Here is a 16,984-nt window from a genome sequence, read left to right as displayed (position 1 = left end):
GCTTAGAAAGCTGGTGGAAAGTCGTTGCATTTCAAGGCTGGCTGGCTGCAGTGGTACCTGTTGGGTTGTGTGATGGAGCTCACCTGCCCGCCCGCGGAGATGCCCAGAGAGGCACTGCGGCGGGGAGCCCAAATGACACTTTGCCGGGCTACTACTGAGCCTGTCACGGGAGAGCTGCGACAGGTCCATCTCCACAAGCCCAGAGGAGCACGGGGGCCGGCAGAAACCCAAATTAAGGACTCGGAGGAAGGGAGATCCTGTCCGGTCCCCTCCCAGGGCTGTCCCCGCAGAGCCTCAGCCCCAGTGTCCAGGTGTGAAACCCATCACCACGAGCGATGGGGAGCAGCTCGTGGTCACTTTTCGGACTAACAGCATTCCTAGCTGGGGGTGTGGGACACCGTAGGGGATGCAGGGGAAAAGCTTTTGGGGATTGCACGGGACTGAGTATGGAATGTCTAGGAGATGAACTGAAGGTGGACCAAGTGAGGGATTTAGGCGATATGGAAAGGAACAAAGCAGAGGGATAACTGAAAAAAAGGGTCTGTTTGCATGCTAGCAGGGGCTGGCCAGGATGCTTGTCAGGCCGTGTTCTGCTCCTGACCAGCACAGTCTGTCCTGTCTCCTTACTGAACTCCACCTTCAGCTGTTCTCCAGTGAGGGGCTCTTTACTCTGTGAGTGTGTCTGTGGTGCAGCAACTGGAGCGAGTGTGGGCGTGATTGCTAGCAAAGATCATGCCAGAGGAGCCAGTGAGTAGGTAAAGTGGGCTGGGGTCCAGGATGGGTTTGGAGGTCGTTACGGGCCACCTCTGGGTATGAGAGCAGCTGCGTGTCTGTAGGGGTGAGAGCACAGGGGGGTGGCTATTGGGAACAGGGGAGTCCTGGACAGCTCTGCCAGCATGTGCAATGGTCTGTACCAGCAGCTGGAGTGGGGCGGCAGCCTCAAGAGCTTGTATGTCCAGGTGGCAGCAACTGGGCAGACTGGGATCCAGGGGCAGCTACTGGGCAGGCTGAGTTTCTGAGCCCAGCTGCTGATGGGGTCCAGCTTGGAGATGTAGATATATTCCCATTAATGGACCTCTGTCCTGCTCAGCCGGACCAGGGAGCAGGATGAGGTGGTTAGTGTTGGTATGGATGCTCAGAGTGTCTGTCTGGGATCTGTATGTCTGGCCATATATATGTGTATATATATGGTGTATATAGGTGCTCTGTGTGCATGTCCCTGTTGGGAAAACATTTTCAGCCTTGCTACTGGTTGGACCTGGGGGCATGGAGCAGCAGCAGCCTCACTTCTCTTGGGCTGCTGGATTTGGTGTGAGATATTTTCCTCTAACGGTACCCTGTGTCAGTGCTTCGTGTTGTTCTGGGTAGGCATTCGCCTTTCATGGTAGTGAGCTGTCCTTCTGGCCTGTGACACATCTGTGAAGAGTGTTGTAAATTGTTGATGCTCTGTCCTGGAATCAAAGTTTATTATCTTTTGAAACAATGAACTTCAAAACTTTTTGAAGATTAGAGAACAGAAGAAATACCCAAGCGGATCTCAGCAGGGTCCTTCTGGCCCAGCATTTGGCCTCCAACAGAGGCCATAGGACGTACTGTTTAAGGACAGAACATAAGCCTGGCCACTTTCTTTAGTCCGTTCCCCTCATGCTGTCCACAGACATTGGATTAGGGATGTCTGCCTTGTCCCGTTAGTATCTAGACATTTATGGAGCTGTTATCCATTAATCCTTTTGATTAAATGCTGTCTGCATCCAGCATTCTCTGGCAGCAAACTGCAGAAGTTCACTACCAATCACATTAAAAAGTGTATTATTTTATATTTTTTTTCTCAATTTCCAATTTTTCTTCAATGTTCAGGGGGTGTCCCCCAGTTCAAGCATTGTGATTTGTTAAATAGCAGTTCTACAGTCACCTTATCCACTGCCTTCATGATTTTATAAATCTTGTCCATATCTTGCTCAGCTTTCTTTTCTCCAAACTCGTGACTGGTTTAGTTTTCAAGGGAAGTTTTGATACAAACTGTCTCATATGGGCACCAGGACTGTGATGTTGCTCTACGTATTTGTAAAAGGTGGAAGAGAAAAAAAAAAAAAGTGGCTAGATGGTAATAGCAGTCCTTCAAACATTTACAGAGACTTTTCAACAGACTAGACCTCCTGCTAAATAGTTTTTACGTATTTTTGTTTAGTGGATCGTAGATAAGCGGTATTGTCATCCAAACATAAAAAACTTGGCATGTAAAGTATAGCTGGCTGCTCATGTTGCTGTTGGTCTTGCAGAAGTAATGTTGGTCTTGCAGAAGTAATGTTGGTCTGCATTACTTTTTGTGATGGACATGTTCAAGCTAAAGATGAGCTAACCTCTGCTTTCAGGCATTTGTTCTCACATGTGGCCCAGTAACATCTTTGCACAAAGGAGGAGAAATTCTCTAGTGTACACTTAATGATGTACTCTGAAAAGGATGGGGTTGCAAAGATTTACATGGTGGTAGCACCCAGCTTTCAGCATCTCAGAAACAGAGAGATCATTGCTTAATTTTTGGCTTCTAACCTAAATGCATACGGCTGGCAATTGAAAAAGAAATTTTTACATAGAAAATTGTTACAGAGATAACTGAGGTAATAAGGTTACTCTCTTCTTTTCAAATGAAAAACGTCCTCTGCCATTTTTTTAGTTTCTTAAAAGTCTGAATAGATAGATTTCTTGGTAATAATGAAGTAAACAAAAGGATTTATTTGAAGCTTTAGAGTCTGAAGGCCACTGAAAAAAAGAAAATCCATGGTTTGATCTAAACAAATAAACAAAAATGTGCACATGTTCACATAAGTTGTTTTAAATCACAGTCCAGAGTATACAGATTCACGTGAAGTATGGTTATATATTTTTCCTCTTTGTTAATTTATTTTGTCTTTCAGTTCATCTAGATCACTTTAGATTTGTTTATTTCCTATCTGAAATGAATAGGGAATGTAATTTTGTGGAATTTATCATAAGTTAACTACTGCTCTGTCAGTAGCGGAGCTGTCAGTGGCACAGCATATTTGCAGGGGGGTATTTTTCATAAGTTTAATCATGCTGGGTTTCTGCTGACTAGCATTCTGCACTGATCAGTCGTAACTTTATACATGTGTGGGATTTAAGTTACATCTTTTTGTAGTCAATTAAATTTATTTAACACTTCATTTTGCCATTAGCGGTAGTAATCCAATTAAGTGCAAATTGGAATAGGAGTCTCTTAAACACAGAGGAGACAGTAAATGAACAGACATAGTTTTCAAGTCTGAGGACTTTGGTTATTTAGTATAAAGTTGCAACTGGAAGACCTACTTTTTTATTTTTTGAGTGACAGTCCACAAACACATTCAGATTATGGATATTCAAATGGCCTGCCACTCGAGACCAGAAACATGTTCGTTAGGGGCCATGCTCACCTTCCCGCTCAGTGAGTGTGTGAGGTGGATAATTCTTGTGTCACTTCACTTTCTCTCACCTGCCCAGTTGCTGCTAAGAATTTTCAATAGAAGCTGTGCTTCTCTTTGGCTTTGATGATATCTCCCAAGGCTGTTTTACACCCTGAGTGTGCCCCTACTTTGTGGGTTGAATTTCATCTTCTGACACATGTACAGGGTTATGTTAGTGTGACAGAGAAGGTCTCGCTCCCAGCGAGCGCTCCACGTGACGTTCTTTAAAACCTGGAAAGGATGGTGAGCTTGAACTACAGAAAATTTCTCCTTGAGAAGGCGGTGAAAGCTTTCTCTGATGTGGGACCCAGTGGGTATCGTGGGCTGGAAAGCAGTCAGCCGAATCCGACTGCTTTATCTTTGATCTACCGCTGGCCATCCTCCTAAGAAAGCCATCCCAAGAAAGTCTCTCTGTCTTCTCCCTTCCAGACTGGTAAAGTCAAGTCCTCTCAGATCCTTGTGATTACCACAGCGGCTTCTGATTTGGTCATCCCCAGAACCAGTTCAGCCACTGAAGGCCAATATGAAGCGCTGTAAGCATTTGTTTTCTTCTTTATCCATTGCAGCAGTTCTCTGCCCGTCACGGCAGTCTGGGTCCTAGGTGCACCAGCTCCACCAACACCGTCGTTGCATCCTTTAGGACTAGTGGAACTAACTTGGTTATCTCCATACTTGGCACCAGTGATGCTAAGACTGCCACCTAAATCTCTATCTCTGCTTCTGAAACTGTTCAGGGAACTAAAGTTGGTGACAAACTCCAGCAACACCAAGATTTGCCATGAAACAGATGGCAGATCCACAAAAGAGCCATCTCATAGCCTGATGTGTACTCTGCATTGCACACCGATCCTGGGGTCTCTCTGGCTGTTAGGAGTACTATTCTGGACTAAAACACATTGTTTCAGATAACTGCTTCTTGCCATGTCGCAGCCAAAAGGGTCAATGACAAATGGCTCTTTCAGATGGAAGATGGATTTCCTTGTTCTACTTCTCAGTCATGGCAATTGCCGTGTCCTCAGAGTATACAGTGGTCTGGGATGGTCTGGGGACACGCAGGTGTTCCTCAGCCGCATTGTAGTTTAGACTTCCAGACTGTCATGGTTGTTTGTCAGGTGTGAATTCATCCCTCTGAATAAGCTCCTGTTCTTGTCTGATCAAGTTTTTGACTTTCTGCAGAGTCGTGGTTTAACCCCAGTCGGCAACTAAGCACCACACAGCCGCTCGCACACCCTCCCGCAGCGGGATGGGGGAGAGAATCAGAAGGCTAAAAGTAAGGAACGCATGGGTTGAGATACAGCTTAATAGGTAAAGCAAAAGCCACGCACGCAAGCAAAGCAAAACAAGGAATTCCTTCACCACTTCCCATGGGCAGGCAGGTGTTGAGCCCACCTCCAGGAAAGCAGGGCTCCATCACGCCTAACGGTGACTTGGGAAGACAAACACCATCACTCCGAACATCCCCCCCTTCCTCCTTCTTCCCCCAGCTTTATATACTGAGCATGACATTATACGGTCTGGGATACCCCTTGGGTCAGCTGGGATCAGCTGTCCCAGCTGTGTCCCATCCCAACTCCTTGTGCCCCCCCAGCCTACTCGCTGGTGGGGTGGGGTGAGGAGCAGAAAAGGCCTTGACACTGTGTAAGCACTGCTCAGCAGTAACAAAAACATCTCTGTATTATCAACGCTATTTCCAGCACAAATCCAAAACACAGCCTCATACTAGCTACTATGAAGAAAATTATCTCTATCCCAGCCAAAACCAGCACATGCAGGAGAGGGGGAGATGGGTAGACTGTTTGTACCTATTTCTTCAATAAGTAAAATTTTAAACAAGTTTACTGATTGTTACTGCAAGCTGTATGCAATATAACAAATCCATCCTGAACTCAGACTTCCAGTCCCTCTAATGGCATGCAGGCATCTGCCAGTCTCCCCTCCTGATCTCTTCCCAGGACTGGCAGGTATCTCTCTCTAGCTTCAAGGAGAAGCCTGTTTTCAACCTATCTTATTAGGGATCAGAGGCTTTGTATTACCTGCTGCCTCAACAACTGCAGCTGACTTTACTCAGACAAAGCATGGGAAGATTTACCTCTTGAACACTACGTTTCCTTCAAGGTCCAGGAGGATCCATGTTCTCGTTACAGCACTCCTGACCTCACCCCCAGAAAAGACGGTGTCATAAATCGCAGAAAGGAATGAGCTGTCAGTTAAGTTTCACATCAGTGTATTATGTTGGTCCCCTCCGGTTTACCAATTCTGATAGAGTACTCATTTCGGAGTACTCCCTTGAGTTGAAGGGATCAGGTCTGTCCTTAAACTGTTACGGTCTATTTAGCACCTGTCGATGAGTCTGTCATTTGCCTATCAACCAAGTTACTATACTTTCTCGCTCCATCATTTCAACATTCCTTAAAGGGCTTTTTCAGATTCTTGCTTGCGGCTGGAGATGCTGCATGTGGAATTTGAAGATGAAACTGTGTGTTCTCCTGCGTCCTCAGTTTCAGATCCTCAGCATAGCTGTTTACTTCTTGGTCTGTGAAGATGGATTTCTAAGTTGCTCTCACTTCTTCAGAAGTCCAAACGTTGTGACAGATCTATCTTGATGATAGAGTTCTCCTCCAGAGGTACCACAAGTTTGTCTCTAAGACAGTATCAGAATTTCACCCAGATCAGTTCTCTTTCCAGAGTCTCATGCTTCGATATTAGTAGTGCCCTCTTCATTTGCATCCTGAGATGCAGAAACATTGTTGGCAGGTCCAAGAGTTCTGTCTGACTCAATCAGTGGTTGCTTAAATGGCAGCAGGCTCTGTCAGTATTTACTGAGAAACCACCAAGACAGAACCATTCAAAGCCCTGGTCTGGACTCCAGCAAGGTCCAAGCAACTTCTGGGGTGCTGTTGAAAAATACCTTTATTTCCAGCCTCTGTCATGGGACTACCCAAGGCCTCCATCTGCGCTTTCGGTGGGTGCTGATCTGTCTCTGAATCCTTAAGGTTGACACAGCATTTGGTGGAGTGGCTCTATAGTCACTGTTTGCATGCAGGACTGTAAGACTCTCCGTTCGCTTGCTTAGGTCCACGTATAGCTGTGTGGAACCACCCATCATGTGAATGTACATTTGAGCGATCATGGAAAGAAAGAGTAAAGAAAGGAGAAATTACGTTCCAGTAGCAAATATTCTCCGAGATGCACAATCCACATGCACATATGTTCCCCTCCCACACTTGCAGTCCCTTCAGAGTAGTGTGTTGGCATGGAGGAGAGGCAACTGAAATTAAATGCCCTTTACCTTGTTTGCCCATCTGCTGTTTTTTTAACCGGAATATTATTTTTCTAGTAAGTTGAACGGCACTGAGATTTGGGTGAGGAAGTTTGTCATTATAAAAGGAAACATGAGACTTTATTTCAGAAACGTAGGTTCTGCTGCAGATTCGTGGTAGACATATTTTGTATCTTCGGAGTCCTTCCAAACCCTCCCTACCTTATCATCCCTCTTGTTAAATGAATGCATGTTATTGACAAAATTGTAGAGGGAGTTTTAAATGCATTATTATAAATATACCAGCATTCTCTGTAGGTAAAGAAAACATTGCATACGTCTTACCTTGAAGACTGATGCCCTTCATATGTTGCCACGTCCCAGCTTACAGACGACTCTCATCGGCCCACCATCTGGCCCCAAAGGAGCAGCCAGGTCCCTTCCCTCCTCTCCCCTCCCGGCAGGCAGTCCCCATCCCGCTCCCTGCCGCTGCAGCATTCCCTGCCAAGAAGCAAGTGGGAGCGCTGCGTGCTGGGGATGCACCCTGCTCCCTAGGTCGGCAGCTGGGGTCAAAACTGTGTTCTTTCGTTCAAGGGAAATAGGAAATTGAACAAGAAGGGGAGAGATCAAACAAAACTCTGGAAATGTGATGCTAAACAATTTAAGCGTTTTGATTCACCAGCTTAGAGTGACCTCATCCTCCACAGATGTTTCCCTGAATTTTTCCTGTAGGTTTGCAAGCATGTGAGCTTTCTGGAGTCTTTGCTGCTGTGGTACCCATGTACTGTCATTAGTCCAAAACATTTTCTTTCCATTCTGTATTCGTAGGAAACTGTGCCTTACTTTTTAGGCAAGACATGTAACCAAGATCCAAAGTTTCGTTTGATTCTTTTAATCTTTCCATCCTTATCTTCAGCAACCATATGGGCTAGAAATACAGTGACTCTAAATGGAAGTATATAATCTTCAAAAGTTGCAAGTTACAGTTGTGTCCTGTTTGCTACTTAATGTTAGCGAGAGGATTAGCTTGCCTTTTTATTTTTCTGTTGACGCACACCAGAGCTACCTGCCTTTCACTTTCCAAATGTTCAAAAGTACAAGCTAGCAATGGTATTTCATGCAATTCAGTTGTGCGTTTTCCTGATGTCTGATTTCATAAAGTGATTGTATCTACATTAAAATATGTCATACGTGTGTCTGAGAGGTAATTTATTTAAATTGTTCTGTGTACGTCAAACTATAAGGCTTTAAATCAAGACTGAATTATCTTCCTAAAATATTTACAGCAGCTCAGACAGCTGTGATTGGCTTAATGCAGGAACTATTCGTGTCTGTAGCTCATGTCACACAAGATCTCACATTTTCATAAAGTCCTATCTATTAAAATCTCTGGTGTTTTCACATTGAGGGAACATTGCATGCTGCTAATAACAACAATGACAACTTGAAAGGTCCTTTCTGTCTTCAGGCACATTCAATGCAGCGTTCTGTGCCGATGAAGGACAGTGAGAAAACTCTCCTGACTTCCGTGGGAGTGGGAATAGTCTCTGATACCAATCATTTAACGTCATTTTTCATTGCTTTCGTCTTCAATAGTTAAGTACATTTTAATGTCCTCGTTTTACCGGTGGGGGAAAACTGATAAAAGTGGAGATGTTTTCATGCTCTTTGCTCTGAGAAATGATGTTAGAATATGGGCTTAACCCAGGGAAGTTTTCTGCCTCCTGTAAACCTTCTGGGTTGTGAGTCAATGTCTGTAACTGTTATTTCTATTTTAATTTTCTTTGGTTAGTACATTTAGTTTAGACTACTAGCAGCTGAAATCTGCTTGGTAAATCCACTCCTGGTGCTAGACACAGCAAGAGCTGGTATTGTTTTGACAGGCAGACAAACAGATTTACAGTTTTAAATTGAACATTTCATCCTTTGGAGCTATTATGAGAACTTGGTTAAAGCATTAATAGGATATTAAAGTAATAGTATTTTGACTTTTCCTGACAAGTATAGCAAATTTTTTGAGTGACAGTTCAGCAAAAGAGATTCCAACCTGCAAGTATCGTTTTCAAAGGGACGTCATACAAATTAACTTTGTAAAATAATTGTTGAAAAAGCATTTTCCAGATAGTAAATGGAAAGTGGCTATTCCTAATCATGGTACAGTGCGTTGTTAAATCAGTGGCTATGTTTTCAGACGCAATAACATTTTGAGCTTGACCCTGCTTTAGTGCATAGATGGATTTCTTGCAAGTTCCTAAAATCTGAGGCCAGAACAAGCTTGTTTTTGTGCTGGGAGGCTGCTGAGCTAACAAACTAGCTAATTCAAGAGGCATACCTACGCGCGTGTAGTAAATGCAATAGGTTGCTAATTTTAGCTGATGTGAGCTGGGAGCAAGCCAGTTGTAGAAACGCAAGATTTTTTTCACTTGTTAGCTTCCTTGTAAGTCTGCCTTGCATATGAGTAATGAGTATTTTTTTTCATACTTTCCAGATACTCTTTTAGCTCAGGGAGTCGTTAATTTCCTTTGGCCTCCTTCTAAAGGGAAAATATAACATATAAATGGATGGTGGCTTAGATACAGTGTGCCACTCTCTGGTAGTTATATGCTATAGGCTGACCTGGATGGAGTCTTTCATAGGAATCTCCTAAAAAGGTGCATGTGTGTTTGTGTGAGAGGGAGAAAAAAGAGACTGTGGACAACTGTGGAAAAGGGCAGGCGAGGATGGGAAAAAAGCTGAGAGTAGCTCAGTGGGGTCTCCCACTGATGCCAAAGCAAACCTGGGGGGAGATCATCCTTCCCACCTCTAGCACACCAGACCGAACTTGCATGGTTAGGACGTTCCTGGTGTCTAGATTTCCATCAAATCAACTTCTCCGGCTTTAGTGATGTTCACAGCACCGTTTAGTCCTAAAAGACAGACCTGCTTTGTAAGGCTTTTCCTACTCACTTTGCTAGAGCTCCTATTCCTTTCTCTATTTTTAAATAGTACGGTTGTTAGGTCTAAGCTCTTTGCTGCTCTTCCTTTCTCTTCAGTTCCATACAGGCAGTATGGAAATTGCTCCATTTGATCCCTGCTTTTCAAATGGAAGATTAAATTAAAGAGATGCAGAGAATATGACTAAGGAGCTTGTTCTGTTTGAACATCATTATATGTAAAGAGAGTTTAGTTAACAACTTGTTCCTTTAATTTCTGGTTTTTTCCCCTCAGACTCGTGTTTAGGGATTTTATATTCAGTATCTTATCTGACCAGATAGCAGTTGCTTGTTGCTGATAACCCTTAAACTGGTTGCTGTTTCGTGAGCCATTCTATAATTCCATTTTAATGGCCTTTCTTCTTCTGTGTGTTAGGGGTAGAAGTTGTTCTAATGATTTACTAGCCAAATCCTAATTTTCCAGTAAAAACCGATAATCCTTAAATTGCAAACAGGTGATTTAATGTGAAACTCTTCACAACATTGCCTGATGTTCAATGAAGATTTCCAGATGTCCCTGAGGTATTTTAGTTAATTTCTGGCAATATACTTTCTCTAACTGGTTATGTTTAAACAGTTTTATTCTTACATGGATAACTGGGTGGAACTGGTTTTCTGATTAGGCTTCGATGGGGAGCTCATTAATTTGTCTTTGGGGAGGCATCCTGTCTTTTTTCATATCTTTGGAGTACCCAGTGAGGAAGAAGAACTCGGGCTGGGATGGCTGGTGATGTTAGCTGTCATAATGTCTCTGCACCTGCTCATAGTCAACGTGCTTTATCTTAACAGTACTTAAGCAATGATTAGTTTAATTGGTTTAGTATTAAGGCTTCTGCATAGATTAGAAATGTAGTGTTGTTAAATGGCTGTAATGCAGAGCCAGTAGATAAATTCTATAGAGCTACATAATATAGTAAATATTTTTTTTTTTGAGTGTGTTTAAAAAACTGTACTATACACTTTTGCTGAATGTTCATATATTGACATTTTGTGTGAGTAGTTAGGCATTAACTGTAGTTTGCGTGGTCGGCATTTGCTATTCTTGTGTTGCCTTTCTTCTGTCTTTCAATGAAATGCTCAAGTCCTGTGGAACTTTACAGTGGTTCAGTCTCTGCTGGTTTCTTATACACATAGTAGTGGGAAATCTCAATCAGTATCAAATGTCATGTTTCATTCTGTATGTTTCATGCTGGGCAGGAAATTAACTCTTTTTTGGGAAAAAAATATCCATTTCACTTTGGTCAGAGATTTTCAGATGTGCTGAAATGTTGCATTTGATTCCTGTTCACATATGGATGTTGGCATTTCTCAGCTGAGGCTCTAGTGTTACCTCAGTGGTCAGATGTTTATTGCTGTTTGATCTTCAAGGTCTTCCTCATCAAGCATGCTGTTTTTGCAGCTAAAAATCTGCCGGTCGTTACTTTCTTCACTCAAGCCAACAAGCTAAATGCACAAAATGAGACCAAACTCTCACGAAGAAGATCTTTCTTGGTCTCATTAGCATAGGGTAGTTATGTCCTTACACCCCATCAGAAGTCTCGCCATCGAGGTTATCTTGACGTGAGTAGCAATGACATGAAAAGATGCTGTCAGAAAGACAGCCCCAGACTGCAACTTGTCATTTACTCTTTACCTGTCCCAAGGCCAAACAAGATTTGGCAGGCTCTCACGTCTGGGATGAAAGTGTATCACAGGGGAGCTTCCTGATAAGTCCAAGGTGTGTGCCTCGGGGCAAAGGTGTCTCGCTTATGTTATGCTAAAATGTTATTGCACAATTTATAAAGCTAATCCGCTCTGCCCTCGCTAACGGTGCCACGGTATTTCATCTACTGTGTGAGGAGTAGCCCAGAGTATGCCTTTGTGGCTGCACCTTTAAACCTATCATTTGCTGTATTTCACTTACTAGGTTGTATGTATTCTTGATTCTTGGGAAGAACCTTTTATGTTTCGAACTAACGAGTTAATCATTTCTGTATCTCTTTACCCTAGCTTTGGTGAGTCCAGGAAGTTATTCTGCCCTTTCAGCTTTAGTGCATCTTTGCAACTCAAACACCGGTGAGAGAGGTGCTGAGACGTGGGGTCTGAGGAGCCTCTTGCTCACTACCACACCAGCTCTTGTCTCTCTCAGGCTATAGGCAGGCCTATTCTTTCAGGAAAATGTTACTCAAAGGCAAGCAATACTTCTTCCTTTCCCCAGTGTTACCTTCAAAGTGGTAATCCACTCCTGCTAATATAAAGTTAGTGGAAAAAGTAGATTGTGTAGTTTAAAATTCACCATTTGTACCAAACGTTATTAAATTTTTGCCTGTTCTTAATGATTGCTCACTTTTGGGAGCCAGCAATATGGGTACTTCTTGGAAGGTATTTAGTTGAAAACCTATAAATTGCATATGATTAGATTTAGATATAAAGCAGTGCAGCCACATCTGTGGTGATGCCAAAGCATCCTGTGGAGCAAACTGAATGGTTTTAGATTGCATTGTTTTTGCTGAGGTGCCTGTTAGCTTTGTCATCAGTGAGATGAAGTGTGCACAGAATTTACTAATGTGATTTGTTTGGTGGTGGAAGTTGCAAATGGGGAAAGGAATTAAGCAACAAGAAAAACAGAAAAGCAAGATTCCTGGGGGATGCTATTGCCCAGGTAGCCAGGGAGTGTATTATTGGTCTGTATTCTGATCCAGGTGATTTAATAAGATGAAGACGTATAGAAGCATGCAAACAGTCTATCGGGTATAAACATGTGCAGAAGTACTTTGCAGACCTTCAGCTTTATGTATTCCGATCTCATAACAATGGAAATGGATGGAAACTGTGATAAAATGACTATGATAAAATGGCTTCTATTATAAAGTGACTACATTTGGGGACAAGGGGAGAGCGGTAGATGTCATTTTTTTACCTTGACTTTAAGAAGGCTTTTGACACTGTCTGCCACTATATTCTTGTATCCACGTTAGGGTGTTAAGGTCTGGGCTGGTGGACAACCAGTGGAGTAGTAAGTCTGGTTTCAACAGGTACAAATGCAAAGCCCTGCACCTGGGCAGGAGGAGCCCCTGCAGGGAGACGGGCTGGGGACTGACCAACGGACGGACGGACGGACGGACCGGGGAGCAGCAGCTCTGCAGCAAGGCCCTGGGGGTGTGGGGGGCAGCCAGCTGGGCAGGAGCCAGCAGCACGCCTGGCACCGGCGGGGGGGGCACGTCCTGGGCTGTAGGAATGAGAGCACAACCAGGAGATCAAGGGACGGGATTGTCCTCCCCTACTCGCCATGTCTACCTGCTGTGTCCAGTTTCGGGCCCCCCAGTACAGGAGGAACATCAAAAACCTGGAGCGAGTTCAGCGTTGGGAGAGCACAGCCATCAGGGCTGGAGCACTTGTCCTGTGCGGAGAGGCTGAGGGACCGGGGCTCATTCAGCCTTGAGAAGAGGTGGTTTGGGGGGGTATCGTGAAGGTGGAGTCAGGCTCTTCACAGTGGAGGATGGCGGGAGGGTGGATGAGAGGCAATAGGAATAAGCTGAAAGAGGAGGAGGCACGGACTGGCTTGTTCCCCCTGAGGGCAGTCACGCCATGGAAGATGTTGCTCACAGAGGCTGTCTAGACTCTCCTTGGAGGTTTCCAAGACCTGGCTGGACAAAGCCCTAAGGACCCTGGTCTGATCCCATAGCTTGCCCTTATTTGAGCAGGAGGTTGGACTAGAGGCTTGCTGAGGTCCCTTCCCACTTGAATTAGCTTGTGATGTTATGAAATACTAATTTTTTAATTCGGGAAACTTACTTAGTGGTAGAGGTACTGGTATGATTCCTTGGTGTATATATCAACATACATTTTCTCTACAATTACCTTTAATACATGAACTTGAGATACACTGATTTTATGGGCCTACCAGGGTGTGATGGTAGAGAGCATTAAAATTTAATTTGACTTTACAAAAATGTATGCTGTCATTTAGGTTAATGGCACTACTCAAGTGAGTGCTAGTACCACATATTAACATAGCTGCACCTTTCCTGGAGCTTGTCTTAGTAGGATTTTTTCTCTTTTGGTTAATGATGAGAAATTATGCTAATAAAATAGTCATTCCAGTATGAAAACCTGGTGTGAAATGACCCTTAAAAGAGGATTGGGGAACCTCTCTCTTGCTGACAGCCAATACCATACCTTTGATGGGTCACATATCAACCCAGAGCTTAGCGTTGTCTGTTAAAAAAACCAAGAAAAATAGTCATATGTTTACTGGCAGTATGAAATCATGAAACCATACTTTCTTCATCCACACCTTATGGAATGGTCCTGTATTTGCTGACATGAACATAAGCACAAATGTTGGCATAGATGAACACTTGATCCAATCCCTATCAGACTGGTTTAGCCTTTGAATGTCAGAGCTCCCCCCGTCTTTTTAAGTAATTAATGTCAAATTGTGCTTTACGTACAGATCAAGTGGTTTTTAAGAGTCCACTCTGTATATGTTTGAACTGGTGTCCTCAGCAATAAAAGCTCTTAAGCACAGATTAAGCCTACTGCCAGAGGTTTTCAAATATCGCTGCTGACTTGGAGTGCCCCAGGTTCTTTGGCTTGCTTCCTGACCTCTGAAATGGGGAGTGACCACCCTGTGGCCATCTCAAGAAGGCTGAAGTTAGGCATCTGAAATAAGACTATTAAAATTGTTGGTGTTTGACTTTAAAATCCTCTCTATTTGTGCTTAAAGTTAAGCACAGCGCTTGGGGTTAATCTTGTTAAAAACTTTCTGTTGACTGTGAACATTTCTATAGTTGTATGTGTGGTTTATGTAACCAAGATTTTGGAAAAACTGTAATTTTAGGAAAAATACTTATGGCTGTACTTAACGTGTAGGAGGTAGTATGAAACTAAAGGGGTAATTTAATAAAAAATGAAAGTTTAGTTATGCCCTGCTGTGTTTAATGTAAGTTCTGGTGGCCTCGCATTTGCCGGCAAGACTTATTTCTTTATCTCGTAATCATGTTCTTATTCATGGAAACAGACCCAGTGGGGTGATTCATGAGTGCTTTTGATAGTTTCAGTGAAATCAAAATAAAATAAGTATCAGATGTCAAGACTAGGAATATTTTGAATATCTAAAGACACCAGGAAGCGTAGCTTTAATCAGAATAAGATCTTTAGTAATGGTCTCTCTTTCTTTTTGAAAACTCTTCCATCTTTGGATCGCTACCATTGTTATGTGTCAGAGTAACCTTTTAGCTGTAAGTTTAAGACATCAGTTAGTATTTGAACACTTTCAGAAGAGGCTTGATCTTACTTGCAGTGCCCTGGGAGCTGGAGTACAGATTTAGGAGCTAAAGTTTAGGCACTTAAGATGTGAAAATCTGGTCTCTGTATGGAAGCCTACAATGATTTTTGAAATTCTGCAACATGAAGTGAGCTCATGAGATGAAAATTGTGCCGTTCATTGGACTGTAGGGGCAGGTAGTGGTTGCTTGCTCTGTGTTGCACAGGGTAGCATGAAGGGAGAAGGGAGCTTGCTGCCTTGCTTTGCTTCCTTCTTATTCGCTTCCTCTTTTTATAAGTGCAAGCATGTAGCTCTATTAGAAGGGAGAGAAAGTGTGGGTGTTATAATAACGTGTAGGCTTTGAGACAGGCAGTTCTGGAAGTTACTTAAACAAAACCGTTGAGATCATTTTGTCAAGACACTGTCTAATTCACCAGTAAATGCTTTGGAAGAAAAATCAGATCACTTACACCTTTCCTTTATTTGCTGCATGAGTTACTCTGCCAGATTGCTATCTACACCATCACACTTGTGTTCTTTTGCTCAATTTCCTGTGCACAGAGCAAAGTGCAGCAGAGAGATTACATGTGAACAGTCATGTTTAGAAACATCAGTTTTTCTTGTCATGTTTTGAGTGCAGAGTTCATACCAAAGCAAAAGAATTAAACAGAGAATCTTGATAGCAAAGCAGAACATAGCCAACCAGGCAAAGCGCGAAAGAGATCCTCCGGTGTCCGTGGGATGTGAAAAGTGAGGCACAGAGCACAACGGCACTCTTACCTCTTCTCTCGGGCTGGGTAACTTAATCCTATTTGGTGTAATACAGCTTATGAAGAAGATACTTTTTAGACATCTGATGGAGGTGACAGCACTTCTCAACACCACCTGAGAAAAAGGGGAATTACCACCGAACGATGAGAAGGGCTTTGTGATTGCAGCGGGAGGTGAGCAGAGCACGTGGAGTGGCAGGGAGAGAAAGAAATGCAGATCAGCTTCCCCCCCCCAACCCCCCACCCCACGAGGATGCTTTCACGTTCTCTTCGTTCAGTGTCAGCTTGTTGATGTGAGTACACAGCCCTGGCGAGTTATCACGATCCTAAAAGTTTGTAGCTCTGAAAGTCTGTTTCGCATTCTGGGACTGACGCTTGCCGGCAGTTGTGTTGTTGCCTCTGGAAATATTGATGCAGTTGATCTTTGTGTAAGCATGTAGCTGTAGATTAACAAACATGTGATGGAGTATCTTCAACATAAACTGGGAACACAAAAAGAAGACTTATACAAAAGGAACAAAAAGCTAAAAATAAGTGAAATGAAGTTGTCAGGGATTCCTTTTTCCCCCAAATATGCTAGAGATCTGATTGTTAGCAAACATGAGGTGAATATTTCCATTAATAATAAGGATTTCTAAATTATCCAGGAGTAAAGTGGAGCAGAGGACTTTAGCTGTTGTTAAGCCTTGTAAAACCATTTTCAAGAATGTACATTTTACAGGATTTTATAGGTAGGTACGCTGAAGCAAACCTGTGACTCCATCTCTGGAATCACAAAAGATGAGTCAGAAATACAAATAAGAAACTAGTTCTCATGATTTCTGTAGACTGGAATTTTATTCGTGTAGAAGCAGCAAAATTAATGGTTGTGAAGACTAAAGAAAATGACTATTCCCTATGTAATGCAATACATAACTTGCCTTTGTTTATTCTTTTTTCTTTCCTTTTCAATTTCCTGAACAATTTTTATGGTTTGGCGTGTGTTGAACAACATTTTTAAAAAGTAAAGCAGTAAATAGGTTATGGAAAATTCTGATCTTATATTCATAATTAATTCATATTTTTAATTGCTTGATTGGTAGATTAGAGATACCTTTTTAGGCTTTCGGAAGCCACATTACATCTTTCAGCTGTGTTGGTTTCCAGTTCGCTAGCATGATGCAGGTTGAGTATGCTTGTTCCTCTGCACTGTATGGTTGAAACCCAGGAATAGTAGTTATTTAATATTCTGAGGCATCAGGAAGCAGCGCATCATTTGATCGTTCAATTACTGC

At 42.9% G+C, this 16,984-nt stretch overlaps 1 protein-coding gene across 7 annotated transcripts in view; it reads left to right on the top strand.

Moving 5' to 3' along the window:
- Positions 1 to 16,984, top strand: part of HIVEP1 (HIVEP zinc finger 1) — a 130,489-nt gene that overhangs the window by 72,921 nt on the left and 40,584 nt on the right. The gene's annotated exons all lie outside the window — the stretch shown is intronic.

This window comes from Harpia harpyja, chromosome 1, assembly GCF_026419915.1.
Source record: "Harpia harpyja isolate bHarHar1 chromosome 1, bHarHar1 primary haplotype, whole genome shotgun sequence".
NCBI classification, from domain to species: domain Eukaryota; kingdom Metazoa; phylum Chordata; class Aves; order Accipitriformes; family Accipitridae; genus Harpia; species Harpia harpyja.
The sequence above is the reverse complement of the archived record's forward strand: the minus strand, read 5'-3'. Positions and strand labels throughout refer to the sequence as shown.